Source organism: Callorhinus ursinus, unplaced genomic scaffold (assembly GCF_003265705.2).
Source record: "Callorhinus ursinus isolate GAN/ISIS: 27379988/994484 unplaced genomic scaffold, GSC_fseal_2.0 scaffold51, whole genome shotgun sequence".
In the NCBI taxonomy this organism is placed as follows: domain Eukaryota; kingdom Metazoa; phylum Chordata; class Mammalia; order Carnivora; family Otariidae; genus Callorhinus; species Callorhinus ursinus.
The window spans coordinates 5563320-5573781 of NW_027397113.1; positions in this window are offsets into that span (position 1 = coordinate 5563320).

A 10462-nucleotide genomic window follows, 5' to 3' on the forward strand; every position below is an offset into this window, starting at 1 on the left:
TCCACTGTCATAGAAAACGCTCCTAGCCCTTACATTAAAACCAGGCAAAAACAAGATGTCATTATCACAGCGAGATAGAAATAGCCTCTACCAAGGTAGACTCCTTTATTGTGCTTCTTTTTTTAAATTTTTTTAATTTATTTATTTGAGAGAGAGAGAATGAAAGATAGCACAAGAGGGAAGAGGGTCAGAGGGAGAAGCAGACTCCCCGCCGAGCGGGAGCCCGATGCAGGACTCGATCCCGGGACTCCAGGATCATGACCTGAGCCGAAGGCAGCCGCTTAACCAACTGAGCCACCCAGGCGCCCTCTTTTTTTTTTTTTTTTTTTTTAAGTAGACTCCATGCCTAGCATGGAACCCAACGTAGGGCTTGAACTCATGACTCTGAGATCCAGACCTGAGCTGAGATCTAGAGTTGTACGCTTAACTGACTGAGCCACCCAGGCGCCCGTCAAGGTAGTCTCCTTTAAAAGAAAAGTCACAGCTGCACAACTCCAGCCCAAGTCCTGACAGACATCTATAGAAGAACACTCCACCCATGGGCGCCTGGGTGGCTCAGTCGTTAAGCGTCTGCCTTCGGCTCAGGTCATGTGGGATCGAGCCCCATATCGGGCTCCCTGCCCAGTGGGAAGCCTGCTTCTCCCTCTCCCACTCCTCCTGCTTGTGTTCCCTCTCTTGCTGCGTCTCTCTCTGTCAAATAAATAAATAAATAAAATCTTTAAAAAAAAAGAAGAACACTCCACCCAACAATAACAAAATGCATATTCTTCTCAAGTATACATGGAACATTCTCCAGAATAGACCATATGTTAAACCATAAAACAAGTCTCAGTAAACGTAAAAGGGTTGAAATCATACAGAGTATGTTCTCAGACCCCAATGCAATGAAATTAGCAATAACAGAAGGAAATTTGGGAAATTCACAAATATGTGGAAATCAAACAACACACTCTTAAATAATTAATGGGCCATGGAAGAAATCACATGGGAAATTAGAAGCTTCTTTAAGATATATGAAAACAAAAACACAACATACCAAAACTTATGAGATGCAACGAAAGCAGTGCTTAGAGGGAAATTTATAGTTGTAAAATCTTATATTTAATAAGGAAAAAAAGACCTAAAATCAATAGAAAATAGAAAAAGAACAAACTAAACTCAAAGCAAGCAAAAGGAAAGCTATAATAAAGATTAGAGAAAATCAACTCACTTACAAATTAGTTCATTGAAAAGATCAACAAAATTGACAAATCTTTATGAAAATGGACCAACTCAAGCCCAGCTTAGCCAAAGGGTATGAGGCTTGCAGCTCCAACTGGAAAGCAATGTGGCTGGGGTTGCCACGTCAAGGAGTCCCCAGATGCGAGGTAGATAACGTCAGTGATAGTAACCCTGCCACCCAATAGAGGGTTTTGGATGGTAACGTTTTCAGCTAACTGGAAACGAATCACAGCTGACTAGTCGAGGTCACTTATATAGATGCCCATGCTAATGGGCTTTACTCTTTAATGAAACTGACAGGAATCAAGCTGTTGATTAAGCCTGCATTGCCCAGATTGTCTCCATTTCTGCCTGGATCCTTCATCATACCAGACATGGCAACATGTCCACCAGCATAGAGGGGGGACAAAGTAAAGGACTCTGTGCTTTTTTTTTTTTTTTAAGATTTTATTTATTAGACAGAGACACAGGGAGAGAGGGAACACAGGCAGGGGGAGTGCGACAGGGAGAAGCAGGCTCCCCACTTAGCAGGGAGCCCGACGTGGGGCTCAATCCCAGGACCCTTGAATCATGACCTGAGCCGAAGGCAGACGCTTAACGACTGAGCCACCCGGGCGCCCCCAGATTCTGTGCTTCTGGTGCAGAGGCCAGACATGTGATTCCTGCCGACGTTCATCCGTTTGTCCTGGGACTAGAGAGGCCACAGTGTATGCAGTGTTGCCCCTGTTCACTCCTGAGGGGTTGAATACATAGAACCTCTTACTCCTTCTTGAGGCTATCGGTGGTGCCTCACAATTTTTTAGGTTACAGTGGTGCTGCTCCAGTCCAATCAGCCAACTTGGGCCACATTATTGTGGTTCTTGAGACTAATCTGTGTTTTGTACTTTCCGGATGATCTAGCAACAGTGCAACTTTTATCCCAAAAGCTACTCAACAATGGGCTGACAGTCTAGGTTTTTGGTGGCCCTTTCAAGCTCTCTATCATCCACAGGCACGTGGTTCTGTTGAGTATTGAAGTAGCCTCCTCAAATATAAACTCAAAAAGCATGCAAGTCTTGATCTCCGGGTTGTGAGTTCAAGTCCCACATTGAGGGTAGAGTTTACTTTAAAAAAAAAAAAAAACCCACAAAAAAACTCAAAAAGATTTCTGACCCTCCATCCTGGTCCACACACCTCAGTTCAGCAGTTCAATCACTGAATGTGGCTGTCCCCAGGATGGAGCCATCTCCCCTTGGCCAGGTCCTTTGTCATGATTAGGATGAGAGGGGTGGAGTTTAGATAGACCAATTTTAAAAAATTCCCTGGGGTGCCCGGTTGGCTCAGTCAGTAGAGCATGTGACTCCTGATCTCAGGGTTGTGAGTTCAAGCCACTAGGTGTAGAGATTACTTAAAAATAAATAAAAATTCAGGCTTCTACACTCACCATTCCTGGACATATGATTCTTTCTTTTCCCTAACACTAGCCCCAGCCTGCTTGGTGCATCTCCTGGGTGGCAGCTCAGTCAAAAGGGGGCCTACAGGGCTCCTGGGTGGCTCAGTTGGTTGAGTGGCTGCCTTCGGCTCAGGTCATGATCCCGGGGTCCCGGGATCGAGTCCCACATCGGGCTCCCTGCTCGGCGGGAAGCCTGCTTCTCCCTCTGACCCTTCCCCCTCTCATGCTCTCTCTCTCTCTCTTTCAAATAAATAAATTTTAAAAAAAGGGGGCCTACAATTGTGGTTCAACCACCTAGGTGCCCTTGTTGGGACTTACATGGTCCAGGATCCTGAGAATAACTGGAAGGCTCAGTGTGTACACCTCTCTGAGTCCCCATCAGTGACCCACATGCAGACTGGGGGGCATAATGAGTCCCTGTAAGTTTTATAAAAATGCCCTTGTCCTTCTTGCACCAGACCCTTCCAGATGAAAGGTATAAGAAGAGAATGACTGGGAAAAGGTGATGTTCTAGTTACTGGAAGAGAACAGATTGATTTTGTAACAATGGAAGAAAAACAACCACCTGGCAGTTGGGAAAGGAGGACCTCAGATACAGGAGGCATGGAGGAAGGAGAGACATTCGTGATCTTTGCCTTTCCAAGCCACCTGGAACCTCCCTTACTGACGAGAACATCCTGGTCCAACTCTCCCAAACTGTCGCAAGTGCCTTAAATTTAGCTGACTGCTGGGCTTGCTGTCCTCCACTAGACAGCTCTGACCCTGATTTGACTGCCATTCTGCTTAACTTTACTGAAAGCCTGGAAGCGGCAGGGGGCGGCTTCAGCTCCAACGTTTCCCACGCAAAACACCCGCCAACACCAGCACCCCCAGGTGTCTTCCTCGTCCCCAGTCCTGTAGCCATCATTCATCACTCACAATTCCCTGGGACAGATGAATGCCATCTGGCTGGTGGCATGAACAAACAGGACAAGGTGGGCCCTTGGTCAGTCCCTCCAAACACAAGAACTAGACTCAATTATTTGGCTTGGACTGGGAACTTGAAGGCTCCTAGCGTGTGGAGAGGCCACACCGGAGGCATTATCAACCTGTGCTCCCCAACTGATAGAGGTCTGTTCCACTTGGGGGTGCGCCAGGTTTCTTCCCAGAAGCACCATGTGCACCCTTGAGACTATCCAACTTGTGTGGAAGTCAAACAGTAACTTGCCTCTTTCTTGAAAACAGGATGACTTGAAATGTATCCCCGACTTTAGCTGAAGTAATCAATGGCACCACTTTGGCCTGGAAGGCTTTTAGGAGAGCTTTTGTTCACTAACTAATGTTGCTACAGATGATAGAATTTCCCTGGACTTCTTCCTTGCAGGCCAGGGCAGAGTCTGCGCAATTGTTAACATATGCTGCTCTACCAGGATTAACACTTTGGCCAAGTGAAGGAATGGGCCCAACTGCCCATATCAACTGGGTTGATACAGAGAGCTAAGGAGCAAGCAACCTTGCTTTTTTCAGGGAGATCTGATGCTTCATGAATTTGGTCAGTAGGACCTCCTGAGGGGCCTACTTGAAGTAAGCACTATAAATTGGCCTCATCCTGGGCTTGAGGTCCTGTTAAGAGCAGCCTTAAGTAATGCTGTGTGTGACAAATTGAACAGATTTGGTCCCAGACTCTGTTGATCAGGTTTGCCAATAGAGTGGTGCAGTCATGGGAAAATCGGCCAAAATCAAAGACAGTTCCGAAATGAGGGTTCGTTATTCTTGCAAAACAATTCTCCAGGAGGCTCTTAAGTTTCTGCACATTTTGCAAAAGAGGCACCGCCTCCCTTGGCCTGGACTCTTCTCAGGGATGTTGGGATAGTGAGCAGCCATGGGAGATGGAGACAATGTCTCCTCCAGAGCAAAGGGCAGACATGCTCACTGGCCACTAGAAAAGATTTGGGTTCTCTAAGTTTAGAGTCCTCTCCATACTGCGATGCACTGTGTGCAGACATCTGTCTGGCCCATTGGCGCCACTTCCATGGGACTTAGAGACAAGGGGACTGGTGTCAATAGGCTGATGAGCACACTGTTTACTATGCCATGGGTAATGAAGTCCTTTGTCTCTGACCCAAGAATCTCGTGTCTTCTGCCAGCATGCACAAAACAATGGTGGGCTCACTTGTTGGTTTGCAAGTAGGGGACAATCTCAGCCCCTTCCCAGTCCTTGACAGGGGTACATAGAAAATCCTAGAAAAACTGGTGGTAAAGCCAATTCACAGCAGTCATGGTGGGCAGACTGCTTCCCAGTTGTCTGGGAAGCAGTGGGCTTGGGCTCTTTCAGATTATTCCCTCACCAAAGAATCTATCATACCTTTATGTGAGCCAGCCCACCATCTGTCCTTACCTGCCGCACTGGCGATGGGGTGGCAGTTGGGCCCATTCCTCAGGGGTAGCAAACATCCTGGTGGCATATATACTCACACAACTCAATTATAGCCACCGCTTGACTGCCTGGTTTGGAGGTCAGGTTCACATGGTACCAAGTGGCCTATGCTGAACAGCTGTGACCCTGAAAAACACAACTTATGTTATTGTATTTTCATACCCGAAAGGGGTCAGCTTTTCTTCTTGGTTTTCACTGCAATGTGAATTGGCTTGACATTTCTATGAAACAAGAACGAGCTAGATGATACGGTGACAAAAATAATGCTATTCAACTTTTCACATCTGTTTTCTTTGGGGTGGGCCCTGGGCTAAGGGCTTTGCCTGAATTATCTCACTTAATGCTCAGGACAACGCTGGGAATTAGGTCTTCTCACCATCGCCAATTTACAGATGAGGAAGCTGAGGCTTGGGCAGGATAAGATTTCTCCACGATCACTCAGCTGGGATGTGGCAGGGCTGGGACTCCATCCAGGCAGCGCACCTCTAGAGCCTGATTCTCGGAGTCTGAAAGGTGGAGAAGGGTAGCAGGGCCAAAGATGCTGTCTGATTGATCAAGCATGAAGAAAGGCTCGTTTCATTTTCCAATCCCATCTCTCAGTGCCCTTCATCTCTCAGCGGCACGTCGGAGGGACTCAGGAAGAGCCACTCGCAGTAGAGTGTCTTCGGAGAGAGGTGCTTCAGGGCAGAACTGTCCCCTCCAGGCCTCTGAAACCTCCCACCCTCATCTTCAGAACTGATGCGTAGCCCCACCCCCCTACCCCCCAGAGCCAGGTCTTTCTTCAGAGCCCAGAAGCGTAGCAAAAACATTCAGAACTGTGAAGGTGGTACAGAGCCCCTCTTTCAGTGGTTGTGGCCCACCTCCGCACAGGCAGCCTAGCTCCCACCAGCCAGCCCATCATGGTTCCCAGACCCAGATCGCAGGATAGGAGCTAACACATACTGTGTCCTTATTCTGTGGCCAGCGTCCACTAAGGGGTTCCTAAAAGGCAGCTCATTTGATTCCCTCTTCAACAAGGAGGAAATCGAGACACAGAGAAGTTGAAGAATTTTCCCAATTCCCATCGTAGTTACAGGATGCAGCCAGGAAAATCTAAGATCGCTGTGCTATGCCACCTCCTGAACTAGAACTTCCTCATGCAGTCTGCTGCTGCCTTGTCCAGCCAGTTCCCCTAAGGAGGCCTCAGGAGCCCTGGGTTTGAGTCCGGGCTCTGCCGTTGACCGTGGTGTAACCTCGGCCAAGTCCCTTGCCTTCTCTGGGCCTCAAGAACCCCCTCCGCACAAATTAGCCTTCCCTAACATTTAAGCAGTCCGGACATTTCTTGGGTCTGGCTCCCCTGCTTCCTCTCTGTCCTATTCCAGTGGAGCTCCTCGTTGCCCGCAGGGCTCCACCCCACCTATCTTTAGGACATTTGTAGGACCCTTCCCTCTCCTCCCTTCCAGGAGCACTGTGTTGGTTCTGGTTCGGGTCACCTGATGACCTAAGTCTAATTGTTTCATCTTTCAAAGCCTCAGTCCCCCTGCTTTGCAGGGTCCCCGGAAGGATGATCTACCATAACAGTGCAAAGTGCACGATGCACGGTAAATGGTGGGCACTCTCGTGGTCTCACTCCATTAGGCAATCAACAAACTTCAGCACCCTCTGTGTGCCAGGCCCTGTGTTGGGATCTGGAGACAAAGGTGTGCCTTCCTGGGAGGGTGAGGAGACAGACAATAAGTAAGTAAACATACCTATTAAGAGGCATGTTTCAGGCTGTGATGAATACCAGTAGGAAACAAACAGGTGATGGGACCCAGAGGGCCAGGGGTGGCTTTAGAGAAAGACATAGAGGCAGGAACCCTAGACAAGAAGGCTCACACACCCCCACCCCACCTCCCAACCCCTCAGAGGCAAGAGGGGAGCAAAGAGAAGCCACTGGAGGGGTTGTGGTTTTTTAAAGATTTTTATTTATTTATTTGAGAGAGAGTTGAAGCACAAGCAGGGTGAGGGGCAGAGGGAGAAGCAGACTCCCTGCTGGTGGCGGGGTGGGGGGGGGGAGCGGGGAACGACTCCATCCCAGGACTTTGAGATCATGACCTGAGCTGAAGACAGACATTTAACCAACTGAGCCACCCAGGTGTCCCCCACTGGAGGTTTTTTAAGCAGGGGAGTAGCATAGTTGGAATCAGAAGTTTTTGTGTGGTTTTTTTTTAAGATTTTATTTATTTATTTCTTCATGAAAGGCAGAAGGAGAAGCAGGCTCCCCGTTAAGTAGGGAGCCCGATGCGGGACTCAATCCCAGGACCCCGGGATCATGACCTGAGCCAAAGGCAGCCGCTTCACCATCTGAGCCACCCAGGCGCCCTGGAATCAGTTTTTTTTTTTTTTTAAGATTTTATTTATTTATCTGACAGAGAGAGAGAGAGTTAGCGAGAGCAGGAACACAAGCAGGGGGAGCAGGAGAGGGAGAAGCAGGCTTCCCGCCGAGCAGGGAGCCCAATGCGGGGCTCGATCCCAGGACCCTGGGATCATGACCCCTGCTGAAGGCAGACGCCCAACGACTAAGCCACCCAGGCGCCCCTGGAATCAGGTTTTAAAAGGTGACTCTAGCACCAAGTAGAGGAGGGACCAGGGCAGGCACTGTGGCTGTAAGGAGACCTCTTAGGCGGTGGAAATGATCTAGAATGATGGAAAAGGGCACGGTCTCCTTGGACTTGCAGAAGAACTCCATCTAGGAGGCATGGAAGCATGCCTGTGGATTCTAGGGGGTGGGATGGCTGGGTGTGGTGACCCAGGAGATGAGGACAGACAGTGGGCAGGCCAAGGATACCTCGGGAGTTGGACTGTCACGGTCTGCCCTGCTAGTCCACTCTGCCTCCTTGTCCTCCCTGCTCCGTGGCTAACCTCGTGGGCTAAAGCCCCCCGGGGGCCCCTGTCCACAGGCTTCCTTTGGGGTTCAGCCCCTGGGAGGCCTGGCTGGACAAGAGGAGACTAGGGTAAGATTTATTTCCCCAGCCCCTAACCCAGGCAGCAGGTGGACTGGTGCCGAGGGTCTCTGCTGCAGGCCACCACTCCAGCTCCTGTGGCCCGGGCTGAGCTTAGTGGGTCAATGGATCCCCCCTCCCAGTCCCTCCAGTGGCCAGGTCTGTTGGCCCTGGTGGTCTCCTAGCCCTCTGTAAATAGCCCCTCCCATCTAGCCCCCTCCATCACCCACGTGAGGGTGCCCTCTGTTCCCTGCTGGCTCCCCGCTGGGCTTAAGGAGTTTGGTAATGACAACAGATAACATTTCCTGAGCACTTAGTATTTGCCGGCCCCGGGCTGGGTGCTTGCATTCACTGCCGCAAGTCACCCCCCATCCCGCTTCCAGCCGCGGGAGACACTGTTGGCCCCGCTCTCCTCCCAAAACACTCCTCTCACTCTTGCCCATCATGGCCCTGGTTTTCCTCTGTGCTCTCTCCAGCTGCTCCTTCTGAATCGCTTCTGACTCTGCCTTCTCTCCCTGATCTGGGAGTGGGGACCTCCCCCTTCTCTCCCAGGCTAAGCCCATCCTTTCCCACGGCCACGGATGCCCCTGTATGCTGGGGACCCCGAGTCTATGTCTGCAGGCTAGACATGCTGTCTGAGCTCTAGCCCTCCGGGTTGAGATGTCTCTATTTGGAGGATACAAGCATCTCAAACTCAGCAAGCCCCAAACAGAACTCCAGACTCTTCCCCGTGTCTCCCTCTCCTCTGCCACACCTTCCTGCCACACCCACCCACAGGCTCAAGCCAGACCCCCGGAGCCATTCGTGCCACCTGCCTCTCCGGTCACTGCCACTCACCCAGTGTCTAGATTCCACCTCCCAAATACATCATCTCTTCCGGGACGCTGGCAACAGCACCCCCTCTTGCCCTGATACAGTCCCATTGCAATGAAAAGAAAACCCCAATTCCTCACGGTGGCCTCCCACCTCCATATTCTCTCTCCCCCTTCGCACTCTGTTGCTTTGCTTGCCTTCTTTTAGTTCCCAGAAGAACTGAATCTCTCTCCCCTCCCCTCCCTCAGCCCTGCATGCCCTCTGTAAACTGTCTCTTGACCCCTGGGCCCCAGTCCCTCAGGCCCCCTGCAGGCTTCCCTCCCGCTCGGCAGGGCTGTGAACTCCTGTTCCTCTCCCAGCCTCCCGCTTGCAAGTCCCTTTGCCAGAGGGCTTTCCTGGACCTCCAGGTGCCTGCAGGCTCTTGCTCCCAGTTCTTGTTCTTCTCTGTCACAGCACCGGCCTCTATTGTAGCCACCGTCATGTGTGAATTGATTTGTGTCACATGTCCGGGCTCTGCCCCTACAGAGGCTCCAGCAAGGCAGGGACTGGTCCTGTCTCTTAGCAAGAGCTTGGTAGGTGGTAGGTGCTCAGGCTGTTGAGTGACTACATCCCCATTTCCCAGGTGGGAAAACTGAGGCTTGGAGATTAAGACTCTATCCCTGGTCCGTTTGTGCTGTTCCCAGGTGAGCCACAGCCTGCTCTGGGGTCAGAGGAGGGTCAGGTTCAAATGAGTGTGAGGAAAAAATGACTCTAAAACGCTCAGCCCTGCACCTGGTGGGTGGTAAGCACTCAGTATTATTCCCTACCCCAGTGGGTGCCCTGCACCCTGAGGGAAGGCGGGGCTGCCCCTCACACCCACTTTGGGATTCCAGCAGTAGGGATCCCCTGAGGATGTGGCCTCACCCCATCCCTGCCAACGCCAGACTGTATGAACAGGTCAGAGCCCACGGAGCAATTCAGGCAGGGGCCCCACTTACGGGTCTCCCTCAGCCCCTCCAAAGCTACCCGAATAAATCCATCCTCCAAGTAAAAACCATGAGTTCCCTGGACAGGTGTTCCTAAAGGCAAGGCCCCGAACCCCCTCCCCTCGGTCAGACTGCCACCCCTAGTGCCCAGCAGGAGAGGGTCTGGTGCCACCCTGACTTGGCAGTGTCCTGCTCTGGATACCCTGGTCACACCCACCCCCTGCTGAGTTCTCTGAGTCAGACACTGAGTCCTGGGGTCTCCTGGCCATGCCCGGTCGCTAGGGCTGGGGCCCCAGGACACTGCAGCCCTCCAGGGCCTCCCTTCCAGACCAGTGGTCAGGCCTGGCCCCTCTGCAGCCTTACCAAGCTCAAGGCCCCTCCCCAGCCCCTGCCAACCCCTGCCCTGGGGCCCTGCTGTGCCCCTCCCCAGGCCCCTGGGCCCTCAAGCAGCACCCCCCTCCTCCCGGCTGTTAGCCTGGGAAGGGGGCCAGGCCCTGAGCTCAGACCTTGGCGATTCCAGAGTGTCTGAGGCCCAGAGCCAGCCCCGCCAGCCCGGCCAGACAAGGCGAAGGGGGTGGGGGCAGGGTGGGCACCAGGAAGCCATTTAGAGTCAGGGGTTGGGGGGGGTGGGGGGGTGGCGGTTGGCAGGGAA